This window comes from Sabethes cyaneus, chromosome 2 (genome assembly GCF_943734655.1).
Source record: "Sabethes cyaneus chromosome 2, idSabCyanKW18_F2, whole genome shotgun sequence".
NCBI lineage: Eukaryota > Metazoa > Arthropoda > Insecta > Diptera > Culicidae > Sabethes > Sabethes cyaneus.
In genome coordinates, this window is record NC_071354.1 from 122,152,500 (window position 1) to 122,169,142 (window position 16,643).

The window sequence follows — 16,643 nt, forward strand, 5'->3', positions numbered from 1 at the left end:
CCGAAGGTTAATAAAAATTGAAAATATTCAAGAAATATTCAAGAAAATTTATTCCTGTAAATCAATAGAATGGCATTACAGAAAATTATGTATAGTTCCAAAACCTATAAACTAGACCTTTACCTTTACCTTCTTTTTACTTGCACTTACTCAAATTAGTAGTAAATTAAAAGTGCTCCTATTTTGTTGAAATTTTGTAAACTTATTCAATTTACAAAAATTTTATGTGATATAAACCAACGCAACGTTAACCAACAAATGAATTATGTTCCGAAGACGTGTCGATTTCTGTCTCAAATAGCAAGTAAGACTGTATAACAAAGGTTCGTTTCACCACTAGGTGGATTAAATCAGGTTTTCATAGTAGTTTCGATAGAAGCATTAGTTTCGTCTGGGAACGAGTCATGTATTAAATCTGCAAAAAAAAGTTCTATTAGTATCTACCTGACTGCATAATATTTAGATTGTAATAATCATTGGCGTAGCTAGAGGGGGTGCCTGGGGTACCAGGCCCCCTCCAGAATTCTACAGGCCCCCTCCAGAAATTTTCCTCATTGGAATTGGAAACCGGGAAAAAACTCAGTGTATATGTTCCTATATATATCTTGGGCCACTCGTCGCAAATTTCCCACTCACAAAAGTCGCAAATCACTTTCGACCTGGTCGAGCCATCACGTTGAGCCCCCCTGTTCCTGATACTGGTACAGTTGTCAAAGAGAACTATTTTCGTCGCACTGTAGCCTACTGACTTTCGCCAGATGACGATGGCAATCTCTCCAAATAGTGCTTGTAGCTCATAATTCATACGTCTCCGTTACTCTCCGCTTTCAGTTTGTACTCCGCCAAATATCGTCCGCAGTACCTTCCGTTCGAAAATAGCGTATGCCTAGCGTTTTGCGAAGGGCTAAGGAAGCCTAATTTCCCGCTTAAATGCGCAACTAGATCTTCTTACTAGTGTTGGTGTCCGTGTGCATCAGCAATCCCAAATACACGAACCCATCTGCCACTTCTACTTCGTCGCCATCAACAGTTACCATCCGCGAGAGGCACGCGTTTGTTTCCTTTGAGTATTTGGTCTTGGCCGCATTTACGTTTAGAACACTTGTCCTAGATTCCGATTTCCCCTTCAAGTGCGGATTCGGATCACCCCTTCAAGTGCGTTGTTGAATAGCATGCAAAATAAGCCGTCACCTAGTCCCAACTTTCGGCGCGTCTCAAAATAACTCGAAAGTATCCCCGAGATGCACACGAAACACAACACTCTCTCCAATGTAGCTCTGCTCAGTTGCGTCAGTTTATTCGGAAAACCGTGTTCGTGCATTATCTGCCATAGCTGGTCTCGATAGACTGTATCGTATGTTGCTTTGAAATCACGCGGACGGGTTGTACTCCCGATATATCTGGTAATCGCGCGGACCCTCATCAAGCCCGCCTGGTATTTCCCTACAAAACCTTGAGCTATCGGTGACAGCCAGAGTAACAAGATCATAATCAAAATTTTTTTGGAAGGCACCCCCTAGGCCCCCTCCAGGGAAAGTTCCTAGCTACGCCAATACTAATAATCGGTCCTATTATTTCGTAATCTTCTAGATTTTCAGTTTTTCTCGTTCAAAATGAAAAAGTTGCTCTAAAAATATTTATTTATTTACTATTTGATGGGGCTTTCAACCGTTGGTTGGTTCGCCCCAACTCTTGAAAATATATTGATATACAAAGAATGCGTTTTCATGAACTGAAATATCAATTTGCGAAAATATTAAACACCAAATACTTACAGTAAACCAAAAAAGTATTCGAATAGCAGAGCATGAATTTCTTTTTTAAATTTTGCGCAATATTTTTGTAAAGAAGTTAAAATAATCGTTTTTTCTCGCTTAACAACAGCATTCTGTCCAGATTTAAACCCCATTGAACATCTTTTGAAACCATTTCAAAACTATAATGAGAAATCATTCGATTTCTAGGGTAAATGATTTTGAATGGACCTAGTCGAATTCTGATCTTGAATTGACCTATTTTTAAATAAGAATTTTAGGATAAAATTATCAAGTCTTTGTACTGTATTTAGCTTTTATGTTTATCTTTAATCATTTCTGAACGTAAATATACTAAAATTAAATTAAAATTATAACCAAAACCACTTTATTGCTGCGTATTTAAAAGTAGCTGTTTTTTAGCGTTTTGGCAGTCATCATAGAGAATTTTCAAACTGTTACTACCCGGAACCCTTCTGGTTTGAAATAAAACAATACTCTTAAAATGATGCTAAAATATGTGTAATTTCAATTTAGGTTCAGTAAAACCAGTAAAATCTTCCAATTCCTTAAAAATGTTAACCCCCTTTTTTGTTCTTGAATGGACCTAGTATTGATTTTTGAATGGACCTAGTTTTGCGCTTCGAGACATCACTGACGGTAGCTATCATTGCCTACCACTAACGAACTCGTCGTTGTATATTCATTGAAACTGCTTGTTGTCACTATAGTATCTCCGTTTATAAGTAAGCACGGGATATTGAAAGTAGGCTTGATTTATAGCCTAAATAAAAACTTAATTATATTGATAAAACTAACTATCACTCATCCTTTTTCGTAGTTGCTTCATAGTGTTTGTACATTGTACCCTGTAGTTTTGAAACTAAAAAGTCTTCCTAATTAGTTAGCTAACATATGTCATTTTTTACTTAAAATAATATAAACTTAATTTATTCTCAGTATTGTACAAAAATTTTAACCATCATTGATTAAAAGATAAGATGGATCAAAAGATAAGAGGGATACTAACTGCCTTCTGTTAAGGGGGCACAGTACCTTTTCAATTTTTTAAAACCTAAATTTTTTTATTGATTATTTCGAAAGATTAACATTTTGACCATATGTGTTCGAAGTCGTTTGCATGAATTCCAAAAATTGACAAGTTACAGCTATTTGTACCGCGCATGTCTGGAGCGATTAAACAACGAGTAAAAACTTTTTCTCAAAAACAACGCCGTTTTTCTCGAAACCAGGTTTTGAAAGTCGGTACCATAAATATCTCAAGAACGGCTCAAGCAATTCTCATGATTCCTTTTTTGTTTGAAAGCCAACAAAATTATTTAGTGTTTGACCCATCCTTTTCTTGATATTGTAATTTTTGTATTTTTCAGAAATGTTTAAAGTCAATTTTTTCGCTTAAAAACCATACTTTTATGTTTCAATGTCCGCCATTTTGTTATGTGTTCGAATTCTAAAAAAGGATGGATCAAACACGAGATAATTTAATGTACTTTCATGTCGTTTTGGAATTTTTCAATTCGGATAAGCCCCCCAGCGCCAATCCATGGTGCTGCCATTCATGGTTTTTTTGAACGACTATCTTCAAGGAGTCGTAGGGGCAAGGGGAAGAGGTTGCCTTATGAAAACAAAATTGCAAATTTTAGTATAAAATGCAATGTTTCGAATGCAAAAAGCCCGATTCAATTTGTCTTTCGCGTTATCGAGAAAAAATTATTTGAAATTAGGCAAAAAATATGGTGTAAAAGGTACTATGCTCCTTAAAAAAGAGCTATTTTTGCGTCATTTGCATTTAGCAGAAAACCAGTTACACTTAAATTTTTCAATTGGATTTTACGTATTTGTTTTAGCACGAAGCAAAAGTGTAATCTGTATAATCTATATAAGTAGAGTAAAATGTTCCCAATTTGTTCGCCCTATGTAAAAATATTCCCAAATTATGCTAAACGGGACAATTCTTGTATCATTAACCAAAAATATTTGTTTGGGGCCATCCAGATACCACGTGGACAGAAAAACATCAATCCATCCCGTCCCCGACCGTGGACAAGAATGGACATTCACTCAACCCCTACCCCCTCCCTGCTTGTCCACGTGAACATTTTTTTCTTAGGTGTAATTTAGCAAAGCAGAAATGCATTGTGCTAAATTTTGTTTTCAACTTGATTTATGCAGTATTTATAAAAAAACATACGCTCTAATCTAAAGGCCGACACAATGTACAGTGGACGACTCCTAACGGGGTTACTTTTTAATTTGAACAACTGGTAACCCGAAATATGCTGAAACCTGTGTGAACTGGCCGCCCTGCTCTTTGTTATTGTTTTGGTGGTTTGTTTTAGTTGACAGTTGCAAGTACGAATATTGCATTTTCCGATCGGATTTCTATCGTAATCCTTAGGAAAACGAAATGTGAAACCGATTAAACACAAATCGTGTTTATGTGCATTGTCTGCATAAACAAATCCGGAGTGATTCGCGATAAGGGCGCAACTAACAAAGTGTGAACAATGAGAATATCACTGTGATAATTTGCCAGTACATTATCAAATCTTAATTTAAATAAAAGTTACAAAAATCAAGTTTAAAGACATAAATTGGTGTAGAATAAATCAACCTTATAATTTTACAACAAAACTGCATAAAATTTGTGCATTCAAGCTCAAAATCTAAGTTTTATAGTTGAACCCCTTGGAATGAGCCTCAAAGCATTTTGACAATGAGATTCGCCCAGCCCTGCTTCGCCTTGTTTTGATTTTTTTATTTAGTTTCGCCTCTTTACAATGCGCCTGTGTTTTGAAAACAACACAGTTTCGCTCTTTACTATCGCCTGTTTACAAAACGATTTGCAAATAGGCCTGTCACTTCATAACAATGCGAGGGGCTAAACTGCAAACTGTCTTTTGTTTTGATTAAACACTTCTATCGCCCATTACTAAAAACTTGTTTTAAATAATTCTAACGATTAAAACAGAAGAAAGGATTCTTGCCAATGATATCAGTATTTTTAAGGCTGATGATGTGATAAAACGATTTGTTTACAATTTGTAGTTGAGCCCCAATCGCGAATCACTCCGGAAATGATGTCATGTTGAGAATGACATTTGAACCATTTTTAATTTGCATGTCGTGCAAACCAGCGGGGTTCAAATTAAAAAGTGTTCAGATTAAAAATGGTCAAACGAACGGGGGTCCACGGTACACGGATTTTGAGTCGCAGCGAAAATTTTTGTTTTTCCGTGCATTTTCTGTCAAATTTTCGCAGCGTTAAAATCCGTATGCAAGGTGTTAGGACCTGAATTCTTGTGTTCATAGTAATCTTGTCTACAGCGAATTATTATCGACTGCAAGAAAGTCAGTTTCAGTTTGCCTTTTGCTTGACGATTCTACTCCGTCAAGAGCATCCCTGTCTAACTAGACCACCTCAGCACCGTCTACTTCAACACAACACAGGACCTTTCCGATGCGACGCGGTTCGTAAAATCTTCTGAAGACGAATCCTTCCGTAATGCTCATGTGTTCATGTGTTTACGTTAACATTTGTCTCATCAGAAGATATAGTAAAACATTATTTGAGCCTTTATTTGATCAATGGTTATGTATAATTAATTCAATATTTCTGTTTCTAATTTGTTTTTGGTATGAAAAAAAAACTTGTCCACGTGGACATTTACGATACCCCCTCCCCCCTTCCGTGGACAAGCGTGGACATTTCCATACCCCCCACCCCCTCTAAACTGTCCACGTGGTATATGGATGGCCCCTTTTGCGTCTATAATGACATCAATATAATTAGGCCATTGCAAATCATATTTAAAGTTTTTGTCACCCCCCCCCCCCCTCTTTGGAAATTGGCTTGAAAAATCGGGGGGCAAAAAAATAATTTGTAGGATATGAGTCAAATTTCTTTTTATAAAATCAATTGTCTGTGGGCTCTACTACTAAAAAACTCGAAAAATGAGTCTCCGAGTTGAATTAACGCTTCTAGCACGAAACAAAAATGGAAATTCGAACAATGAAATTTCCGAAAATCGTCCAAAAAAATTTTCTTTCGTTTTTGTCTTTTTTCGTATATTTTTGCATAGAAAATAATAACGTATATATTATAAGCAAGAATAGATTCGGTTTTCACGTTTAAACCTTAAATAAAAATTCCTAAAATCCATCTTTTTTTTGCTCGATTAAAAAATTCACTTTGTTTTTTTTCGCCCCCCCCCTTCAGTGGCCGAACACCGGAAGGACAAAAACTTTATAAAATATTTGTAATGGTCTTATAGAAGCAAAATAAATTTTTTTCGTAGATGGCAATATAGTTGCCACTGCCTTATAAAGGGTTAAAAGTAATGCACAGAAGAATGAAACAAGTTATTTGAGAATACAATTCCGAAGATGTATATATAGCTTAATTGTATAGGAAACCCATTGGAACTTCGAATTGAGTTACGAAGCTAATATTCCAAACTCTATTTAAAATGGTTATCCCTGCTTAACTATCTACAGGCAACATTGTAAAAATGGTTGGAATCAAAATTTTGGACAAATAACGTCCTGTATTTTCCATATAAATACAGCAAAAAGTTTTGCTGTAAGTTTAAGTTTTGACAAAACTCAGATGAGAAATAGTTTAAACACGTTAATCAAGCATATACCAAAGCTTCAAAACACCTTTAGCGCGCTGACCGAAAACCCTAAGGCCAATAAAATTCAACCGGATCCTGTAGTCACAAAATCAGACTCGTCTGAGTAAAAAGAAGCAGCCACTTCTGATGGTTAAGAACGCCAACTTCCTCACCCTCGTGAAACTTTGTGATGCCCAACCGTCCTACAAAATTACCCGGATTGGCAATAAAATCATCTGTGCGTCAATGGAGGATTTAGAAATTAGGTAAAGGCCTGGATAATGATATGGTGCAAAAAATATAAAATTTGGATCAATATCTGGACCGTTTTCGAACTGCATATGCCTAAAAAAATAATTTTGTATTTGATAATTTTCTAAATAGTTTAGTTAAAATAATTATGAGGCTCAGAATAAAGTAAAATTAGGCCATTACAAATATTTTATAAAGTTTTTGTCCTTCCGGTGTTGGGCCACTGGAGGGGGGGGGGGGGAGGGGGGGCAAACAAAGTGAATTTTTTAATCGAGAAAAAAACATGGGTTTTAAGCATTTTTATTTAACCGTGCGACAAAAAAAAACACCTTTAGCAGGGCGACAAGGGTACCCGGGTACCCACAATTGATATTGTTATAACATCAACAATTTTAAACCGATTTTGATGAAATAGGTGTCATTTGATTCGTTAATTTATCTAGTTTTGAATCATTCGGCCGTTTGGCCATTAAAAGATATACGGGGCCCGAAAATCCGGAATTCCGACAGAGTGTCCGCTGTGAGCTAGAGAACTGATTGTATTGCAGGAAAATCAGTCATGCGGATTTAAAAACTCTAAAAATTCATACAATGAACTATTTCATGTAATGAGATGAATCAGGTTGGCCATTCCGGAGTAGGTTCCTGTGGGGTCATGGATGACCAGTCTAGGATTGGAAGTAAAACCTAGCAATATGGGTATCAAAGTTCTTGGAATTAGTTTGGTAGGTGATATTTTTTACATTTCGATGTATTTTGATTGGTTATTCAAGATAATGCTTAGCATTATCAGATCAGTTCAAAACGTAGAACCATCCGTTATACATTTGGAATCAATTCCGAAATTATTAATAAGTACTAAACTGGGCATATCAGTTCAAAACATCTAAGAGATCCGCTAAACCAATTCTAGTATTGGGTTATGTACCCAACTGGCCATCTATAACCCTACAGGAACCCAATTCTGGAATGGCCAAAGCGATCTAAAGTCACCAATTTACTGACTGATTTCTGACTGATGAGCCGATAAAACCCAAGTCTAAAGAGTCACCAATTTATATAATAAGATGAAAAAAGGGTCCACAATGTCAAGTTCAAAGCTTATAGATTCGCTGAAAGCTGATATTATTTCAAAACAAGCGGCTTCCTACGTTTTACCGGACGTTGCTCCGGAATTATCGATTCCCGGGAACTACATGTCATTTGATGGCCAAATGCTTTATCTAATCAAAACTAGATAAATGTACGAATCAAATGCCACTGGTTTCATCCAAATCGGTTCAAGATAGCCAAAGTTATGAACATAGCAAATCATGGGTACCCGGGTACCCTTGTCGCCCTCCTACGTAATAAAAAAATTCAAGTGCCTCTCATTGCTAGTCCCCTTTATGGATATGCACCAAAAAACCGCAATAACTTAAGATCAACGAGTTTTACAATGTCGCAAAATTTCAATGACGTATGTTTTAAATTGAATGAGTTATGACTATTTTAAAACTGAAAAGGTACCCGGGTACCCTGTTGCACACATAACGGTTAAAGTTTAAGCGTGAAAACCAAATCTGTTCTTGGTTTTAATATATACGTTATTATTTTCCATGCAAAAATGTACGAAAAGAAGACAAAAACGAGAGAATTTTTTTTGGACGATTTTCGGAAACTCTGAATTCGAATTTCCATTTCTGTTTCGTGCTAGAAGTGTTAAGTACACTCATTTTTCGAGTTTTTCAGGTTGTAGAGCCCACGTACAATTGATTTTATACTCATATCCTATAAATTTTTTTTGCCCCCCCCCCCCCCCCCCCGATTTTTCAAGCCAATTTCCAAAAGGGGAGGGGGGGAAGGGGTGACAAAAACAAACTTAAAAAATATTTTGCAAAGGCCTTATATTCCGCCGATAAGTGTAGCTTAAACGCTATGGAGATGTAAAAAAAAGCACAAGATGAGTATGTAGAAGTTTATTCCTAAAACTACAATCACTATCTACATGTTTTCTACATGAATAAAAATCTAGCCCCCACCGGGGGGGGGGGATAAATTTCCTGCACTTTCCACTTGAGTTTTAATTATCTGACCCCTGCTCGTGGCGTTGCCGCCCGTATTTATAACAGCTTTTAATTGCTCGTAGCAAGAAGTACTAGAGCAGCTGCTGAGAAAAACAAAGAGAGAGTAGAGCGGAACTTAAGTTCTATGAGAGTTTCAGTTGGCGCGCGAAACCTCTCACACATGTACTAAGCTAACTCCCATCGCACGTTCGACGTACAATGGTTGTTATTTTCCATGTGCAAACATTTACGCTTGCCCCTGAGCCTGCCATAGAAATAAACCGCACCGAAAGGCAAAACTTTCGCTTTCAATGTTACCCGTACTGGGCACTGACGCTGCATAAGTAAGCAGGTTGACTTCACATCACCTTTTGGTCAATTGACAGATAGATTAAAAATCAGTTTAGTAAAATATTCAAAATCATGCAACCGGACTAACGTGGTACTACGTCATCCGTGGTCGTATCTTATACACAACCCCTCTGATTTTTTTCTTGGGGGATGTACAGTTTTCTTTAAGCACCTCTCCCCTCTGACTTGTGACAAAATTAATACCTCCTTGTCCACCGAAATTGAGTGACCCTGAGATCTAAAATATTCATTTTTGAAACTTCCTATTTTCTATCTGGTACAGTTCTTCATCGACTATCATTTAAAATTAAAACCTAGTATCTAACCTTACCTTTAAACCTAGTAGAATTACCAAGTCTAATTTTTTAAGCACCATTTACAGTATGATTTCGAATTGGACAATAAATTCGTGTCGCCTATGTTGCCAAAATCGAAACCGTGGCAAAATCTAGACCATTTTTTAACTGAAAAAATTGCATATAAATGTGTCAAAAATTGAATAATTACCACTAATTAACGAATTTTTTTACGATTACAGCGGTTTTATATTCAAAATGTTCGACAGGGGCTGTCGCAAACCTTTAGATACTTTGCAGTAAGACGTAGTCCTACGTCAGTAAAAATCTTACCTTTCAAAATATGTAGTCACTAAACAAAAACTCGAACCCCGCTGTACTTGATAAACTACATTTAATACAAGTTATATTACATATTTTTAATGAATGGTTTAAATTTTTGAAACTAATAGGCGAGATAATTTTTTTATGATGTGGAAATCGTTTCAACCATATCTGAACAACAGGTAATAATAAATTTCCAATATACAAATGTCACACACAGAAACACAACAACACAACAACACAACACATATCAAGTCACTGAAACATTGTTCAATTGTTTGGCTGACATAAAAACAAGACCCTCGGCGACTGTGACCGATTTCAAATTTTTCAACTGACTTTCATATCTTTCTAACAGAGTATAAGAAAGGTAAAAGCTGTTCAACCTTGTGTCCTATTAATAAATAAAAGTAGTATAGTTGTACCATTAAAAAAAATTCTTTGTTATTATTTTGTTCATTTACATGGAAGAAACTATGACAATCCTAATTTAGGTCCATTCAAAAATCAAAAACAGGTCCATTCAAGATCAAAAAAAGGCTTTGGCAGAAAACGATATATTTAATAAAAGTTGCATCAATTATACATTTTTAAAGTACTGATAATGTAGAAAAAAAGGTGGTACTTTCCAACAAATAGTAGCATCACCACATATTATTTATAAATGACGAGTAAATTGAGCAGGAGTGCGAGTGGTGGTGTTAAAAAACGCTAAATAGGTCCATTCAAGATCAATTACCCTAATCAAAATGACTTAAAACGAGCTCTTGTAAAAAAATTGTCTACTAAGACGCTCGAAAAACTTCAGTCGATTCATACAGGAATATTTGAAAATTTGGTTAATTTTACCCAAACAGATTGAAAGCTATACTTATAAAAATGGATTTCTGTCTGTCTGTCCCTATGTTCCTTATAGAATCGAAAACTACTGAACCGATCGGTATGAAAATTTGCATATAGGGGTTTTTGGGGGCTAGGGAAGGTTCTCTCGATGGCAAAAGACCCATCCCCCCACTAAGAGGGGGGCCTCCCATACAAATCTATGCCTATAAAAATGGATTTCTGTCTGCCCTACGTTCCTTATAGAATCGAAAACTACTGAACCGATCGGAGTGAAAATCTGCATGTAGGGGTTTTTGGGGCCAGGGAAGGTTCTTATGGTTAGAAACCCCTCCCCCCACTAAGAAGGGGGCCCCCATACAAATGAAACACAAATTTCTGCATAACTCGAGAACTAATCAAGCAAATGGAACAACATTTTACATGTGGGTGATTTTGGAGACAACAATTTTTTCTATGGTAAATTGAGACCCCTCCCCACTTTAGGACGGGGGCTCCCATACAAATGAAATACAAATTTCCTCATAACTCCAGAACTAATCAAGCTAATGGAACCATATTTGGCATGTGGGTGTTTTTGGAGGCATGATTTTTTCTATGATGAATTAAGACCCCTTACCTTTTTAGGAGGGGAGGCTCCCATACAAATGAAATACAAATTTCCTCATAATCAAGCAAATGGAACCAAATTTAGCATGTGGGTGTTTTTGCAGGCAATTTTTTTTCTATGGTAAATTGAGACTCCTACCCTCTTTAGGAGGGGAGTTATGATCCCTCCCCCCTTCAATAGTGGAGGGGGCTCCTATATAAATGAAATACAAATATCCTCATAACTGGAAAACTAATCAAGCAAATGGAATCAAATTTGGCATGTGGGGGGTTTTGGAGGAAGGAATTTTTTTGTGATGGTTTGAGACCCCTCACCCCTGTGGTAGGGGGATAAGGACTCTCATACAAATAAAACAGAATTTTTTGCGTAACTCAAAAACTAATCGAACTCGAGAATTTTAGACTCTCATAAGACATAAGTCAATAACAAGACCACCAGAAACTATAAATTGTAACGTTAGATGATTCAGTGCAAGACGGACACAGGCCGCGAGTGTTGCAGGCGACTTGCCGTCGGAAGCGCCGGCCACTGACCCCCGTAGAGATCACCTCTAACTAGCTTTATTTATTTTCCTAGATCTACTCACCTCTATTAATATATTTTGAATCGATGGTTCTACAATTGATGGTGGAACGGTAGGGGAAAGTAATGAAAATTTTTTGGGAGAGGAGGGGAAAGAGTGGAACGCCCCCCTTCCTTTTCACTCTTTCAGGTTCTACAATTGATGGAGGCACGGTAGGGGAAATTTTTTTGGGAGAGGAGGGGAAAGAGTGGAACGCCCCCCTTCCTTTTCACTCTTTCCCCTCCTCTCCCAAAAAAATTTCCCCTACCGTGCCTCCATCAATTGTAGAACCTTCGTTTCAAAAAAATATTAATATTAATGCCTTACCGCATTTCAAGGTCAAAGACTAAAAAACACGAGTTTGACCTCTATTACTTTCCTTCATTTGGGTCACCCCTGCGAAATGGTACTTTCTACGAAAAGATTTTCCGTGAAATGGTACATCCCGCGTAAGGTTTTTCGTGAAATGGTATTCTGCGAAACTCTATATTCCGCGTTAGGGTCAACCGAGAATTGGTGTTCCGCAAAATGGTATTCGGCGAAATGGTTTGTAATGATGGCGAATATTCAATGCTATCCGCTTTATTTTATCAGGCTAAGCAATGGGGGGAACTGTTTACATTTTTTCTGTGAGGAAAATTTGTATATTAAAACACCCATGAACTGCTCAGAAACTTGCAAAACTCGAGTTTGTGACAAAGGTCATCCGAGATTCACGATTTATGCACAACACAGTTTAATTTGTGGCAATACGAAGTTTGTCGGGTCAGCTAGTAGATCATAAAGAATGTATATGGTCCTACAAGGCAGTAGTTAAGCGAGAAAGCACATTTATTTCAACTAATAGTAAGCCTCCCGACTGCTTTTTTGACTGCATTTTTAGACAATTCAAACTATATGGACTCTATCTTCAAAACGGAAAGCTTTGCCCCTAATTATTGATATGCATCTAAATATGCTTTAGGTAAACATTGTTTAACAAATATGTGTTATTCCTTGCAAAAATAGTGCGCAAAATTATAAAAAAAAATTATGTGCTGCTGTCCGAATGGTGTTCGTTTTTATACTTAGAAGATATACATAAGCATTATCCAAAAAATCTGTGTCAACTAGACAGTTTCTTTTAATGCGATGTAACCAGATTTATTAACTGAAGTTTTTGGAGCGTCTTAGTAGAATACGAAGCCTTAAATTAAAAAAGAAGAAAACTTATCCAATTTAATTCTACTATGTATATTTTATTCACGACAGATACGTATTTCGCCTACGATTTGCAGGCTTCCTCAGTGTCTGTTTTCGAACCCAACAAAACAAACAAAAACAGACACTGAGGAAGCCTGCAGGTCGTAGGCGAAATACGTATCTGTCGTGAATAAAATATACATCGTAGAATTAAATTGGATAAGTTTTCGTCTTTTTTAATTTTAGGCAGATTTATTATGCAAAATTTGTTGTTTATTTTGAAGCGGGACTTTTTCCTACGTCCTTTCGTTCAATAAGAACAACGAAGTAAAGTTATATACCACAATAGATCAAAATAATGGTCGCAGTGCTCAAATATTCTGACAAAAAAAAAGTAAAGTTATAGATTGGATAATTGGGTAATTTTTCAAATAGGCCTATGTGACAATGAGAGATTCTCTTCGCGTCTCCTCTCTTCCGCTTTTCACGGCTACATAAATGCATAGAAAAGAAAATTTTCAAAACATTTTGCTAACTAGTGACTCCGACAACCGATTCATGTAAAGCTGATGTGTTAAAATGCATTAGTATCGCTGTAAATAACGGAAGCAAGGAGACACGGAGAGAATCTCTCATTGTCACATAGGTCTATTTGAAAAATTATCCGAGAATTGTACATATATATATATATATATTTGTATATATATTTGCATATACAAATGTTAATTGAATCCCAGCACAATTGCGCTGACCGAATAAGAATTGAACTAGCAGAATATAGACTTGGGTTTAGGGTCTTCACACAGAACAGAAGTGGAAGAAACGATGGTTCTACAATTGATGAAGGGACGGTAAGGGAAAGTAATGAAGAAGGATTTTTTGGGAATGGAAAAGAAAGAGTGAAAAGGAAGGGAGGGGGGGGTAACAGGTAGCTACGCTTAACAAGTTGCCTTTGTGACTATTACCCCCCCCCCCCCCCCCCTTCCTTTCCACTCTTTCTCCTCCATTCCCCTTCTTCATTACGTTCTCTTACCGTTCCTCTTCATCAATTGTAGAACCATCGTTTCAAAAAATATTAAAATATGACCGCAATTCAAGGTCAAAAGACTAAAACACGAGTTTGGTCAAGAAGTGGAAGTCCGAACGATTCGGCGATCAAAACTGGTAACAGAGACTTTTTTGTTTTTATTTTTCTTTGGTGAGGTTTTCGCCGAGGGGCAAGACACTGTCGAAAATATATTACTTTTCCCACAGAGAACAGACATCCAGGCTGGCATACCCAACCTGTGTAAATTTTTGTAACCCATTTCGCCATCGGCCATTTCGAAATAACCCCTCGTTCACGTCAAAGTTACCCGAAGTTACCCCTCGTTTTTGTTAGTTTGGCGATTCGTTTGATGGCGGCGCCACCCGCAATCTGTCAAAACTGAAATCCAATATATTTCTTTCCCTTTTTACCTTTGTTATACTATACAACAAAGGTTTAGAAATTGGTCGAAAAACACGAAATTGATCCGAGGCCCGTAGGGCCGAATCACATATACCAAACGATAGAGCTCGACGAACTGAGCAATGTCTGTGTGTGTGTATGTGTGTGTGTGCAGCTCATTTTCTATCGCCTGTTTCTCGAAGATGGCTGAACCGATTTGATCGCTTTTACTTTTGTTTGAAAGGTATTATTGTCTTGTATATATTGACTATTGAATTGCTTTGCGGTCCGACATTTCGTTTAAAAGTTATAAGCAAAAATGTGAAAACTACGTGACACGCGTTTCTCCTGAACTACGAAACCAATTTTAATTATCTTACTACCAAACGAAAGCTCTTGCTGTTACTAAACTTTTTACCAAGTTTTATTGAAAACGGACAAGCAGTTTAAAAGTTAGCCTTAGAAAACCATTTTTAATAAGGTTCAAATGATCGCCTGTTTCTCAGAGATGGCCAAACCGATTTATACGCTATTAGTTTTATTTGGCAAGTAATATAGCCGGATAGATCACTATTGAATGGTTTTTGGATTGGACGTTTAATTTGAAAGTTATGAGCAATCGTATACACCACACCAAAATTAACAATGATTTATAATGATTTTAACCAAGATAATTTACCTAATTTCAATTATTTTAATATCAAACGAGAGGTTTTGACACTACAAATATATATGCAAAATTTCATAAGAATTGGTTTTACCGGTCAAAAGATATTAATCCTCGAACGCTTGCGCCAACTTTTGCAACACAGTTACTCACGCGCACAATAGCCCCAAACCAAAGAAAACGTGTGCACTAGAGTTTTGACTAGGAAAACTTGGTTTTAAGTTTATCGAACCTTTGAAAGAGTTTCTTGAAATTGAATGCTCTATCATCTGGTAGAATTTAAATTTGGATTAATCCCCCTAAAAGTGAAAAAAAATATTTTTCTGCAGTTTCAATATAACACATTGATGTGTTCTGCCTATTATTACAAGAAATTTTGCTGAAGACTGTAACCTTCTATCTCTTCAGTGAAGACAGAGAAATCTTATTTATTGTTTCTGTATTTGAAAAATCAGTTTTTCTATTTTAGCGCTTTTTGTAATTGTTGTATGATTTTTTCATGTGTTACAAAGTTATGCAAATAGTAAAAATACACAACTTTGCTGAAAATAGTATACCTCTATGTTTGCTTGTTTAGGAACTGTAGAACTTTGATTACAAAAATACCCTGATTTTAACCCCGAATTACTCGACTACCAACTGACGGATACATTTTAAACACCTTACATTTGCTGATAGTTTGGCACATACAGACACCATTTTTCCATATGAAGTAACGTGAAAAAATTCCAGTTGGGGCCAATAGCGGTACACCTCGCATGCTGCTGGCTTCGTTTCTGTGCTGTCGGTTTATGCTGATCTATTTTCCTAACAATTTAAAGTATTATTGCATTGAATAATTCAGACATTTTGCTCATAACAAGTTTATTGAAAAATATACGTTAGTCAAACAACGATTGGTAAATATGGCATTCAAAAACCTACACATGTTGTTCAGAATACAACAGCGTGAGTAACCAAAGGTTAATAAAAATTGATGAAATTTTTGCAAGAAAACTTTATTGATGCATAGTTATGCATAGTTCAAAAACCTATAAACTAGACCTTTACTACGCAATGTATATGTTAAAGAATAATATTTCTTCTTACAACTTACTTTTACTTGCACTTACCCACATTAGTAACAACTTACTCAACAATTTCATGAGAAAAAGAACTATCAAAATTTGTAAGTGCTTCTATTTTGTTCAAATTTTGTAAGCTTATTCAATTTCCAAAATTTTTATGTAAACCAACGCACAATGCAACGTTAACTAATAGATGAATTATGTTCCGAAGACGTGTCGATTTCTATCTCAAATAGCAAGTAAGACCGTATAACAAAGGTTCTTTTCACCAATAGGTGGATTAAATCAGGTTTTTACTTATGCAAAAATCAAAAAAAAAAACATCGAAAGCTCATCAGTAAACAAACCGAACGAAGGGAATGGTACAAATGTTTGTTGATACTATCGAAACTAGTGTGGTGTCGATAGTATAGTCAAACTTCATTGTTAGAAATGATTTGCGATTTGTGACACACACGTGGCAAAATTCGGTCTTCTCTTGATGTTATCGTGTTGTTATGCTAATTATCATTATTATTTTAATATTACTGTTGATGTTTGACTAGTTTTGTTCGAAATAGTATCATTGGCGTAGCTAGGTAATTTCCCTGGAGGGGGCCTAGGGGGTGCCTTCCGAAAAAAATTTCA

General features: G+C 36.3%; 1 protein-coding gene across 2 annotated transcripts in view; it reads left to right on the forward strand.

Moving 5' to 3' along the window:
• LOC128736919 (mitochondrial glutamate carrier 1-like) overlaps nucleotides 1-16,643 on the forward strand; it is a 208,778-nt gene that overhangs the window by 10,948 nt on the left and 181,187 nt on the right. The gene's annotated exons all lie outside the window — the stretch shown is intronic.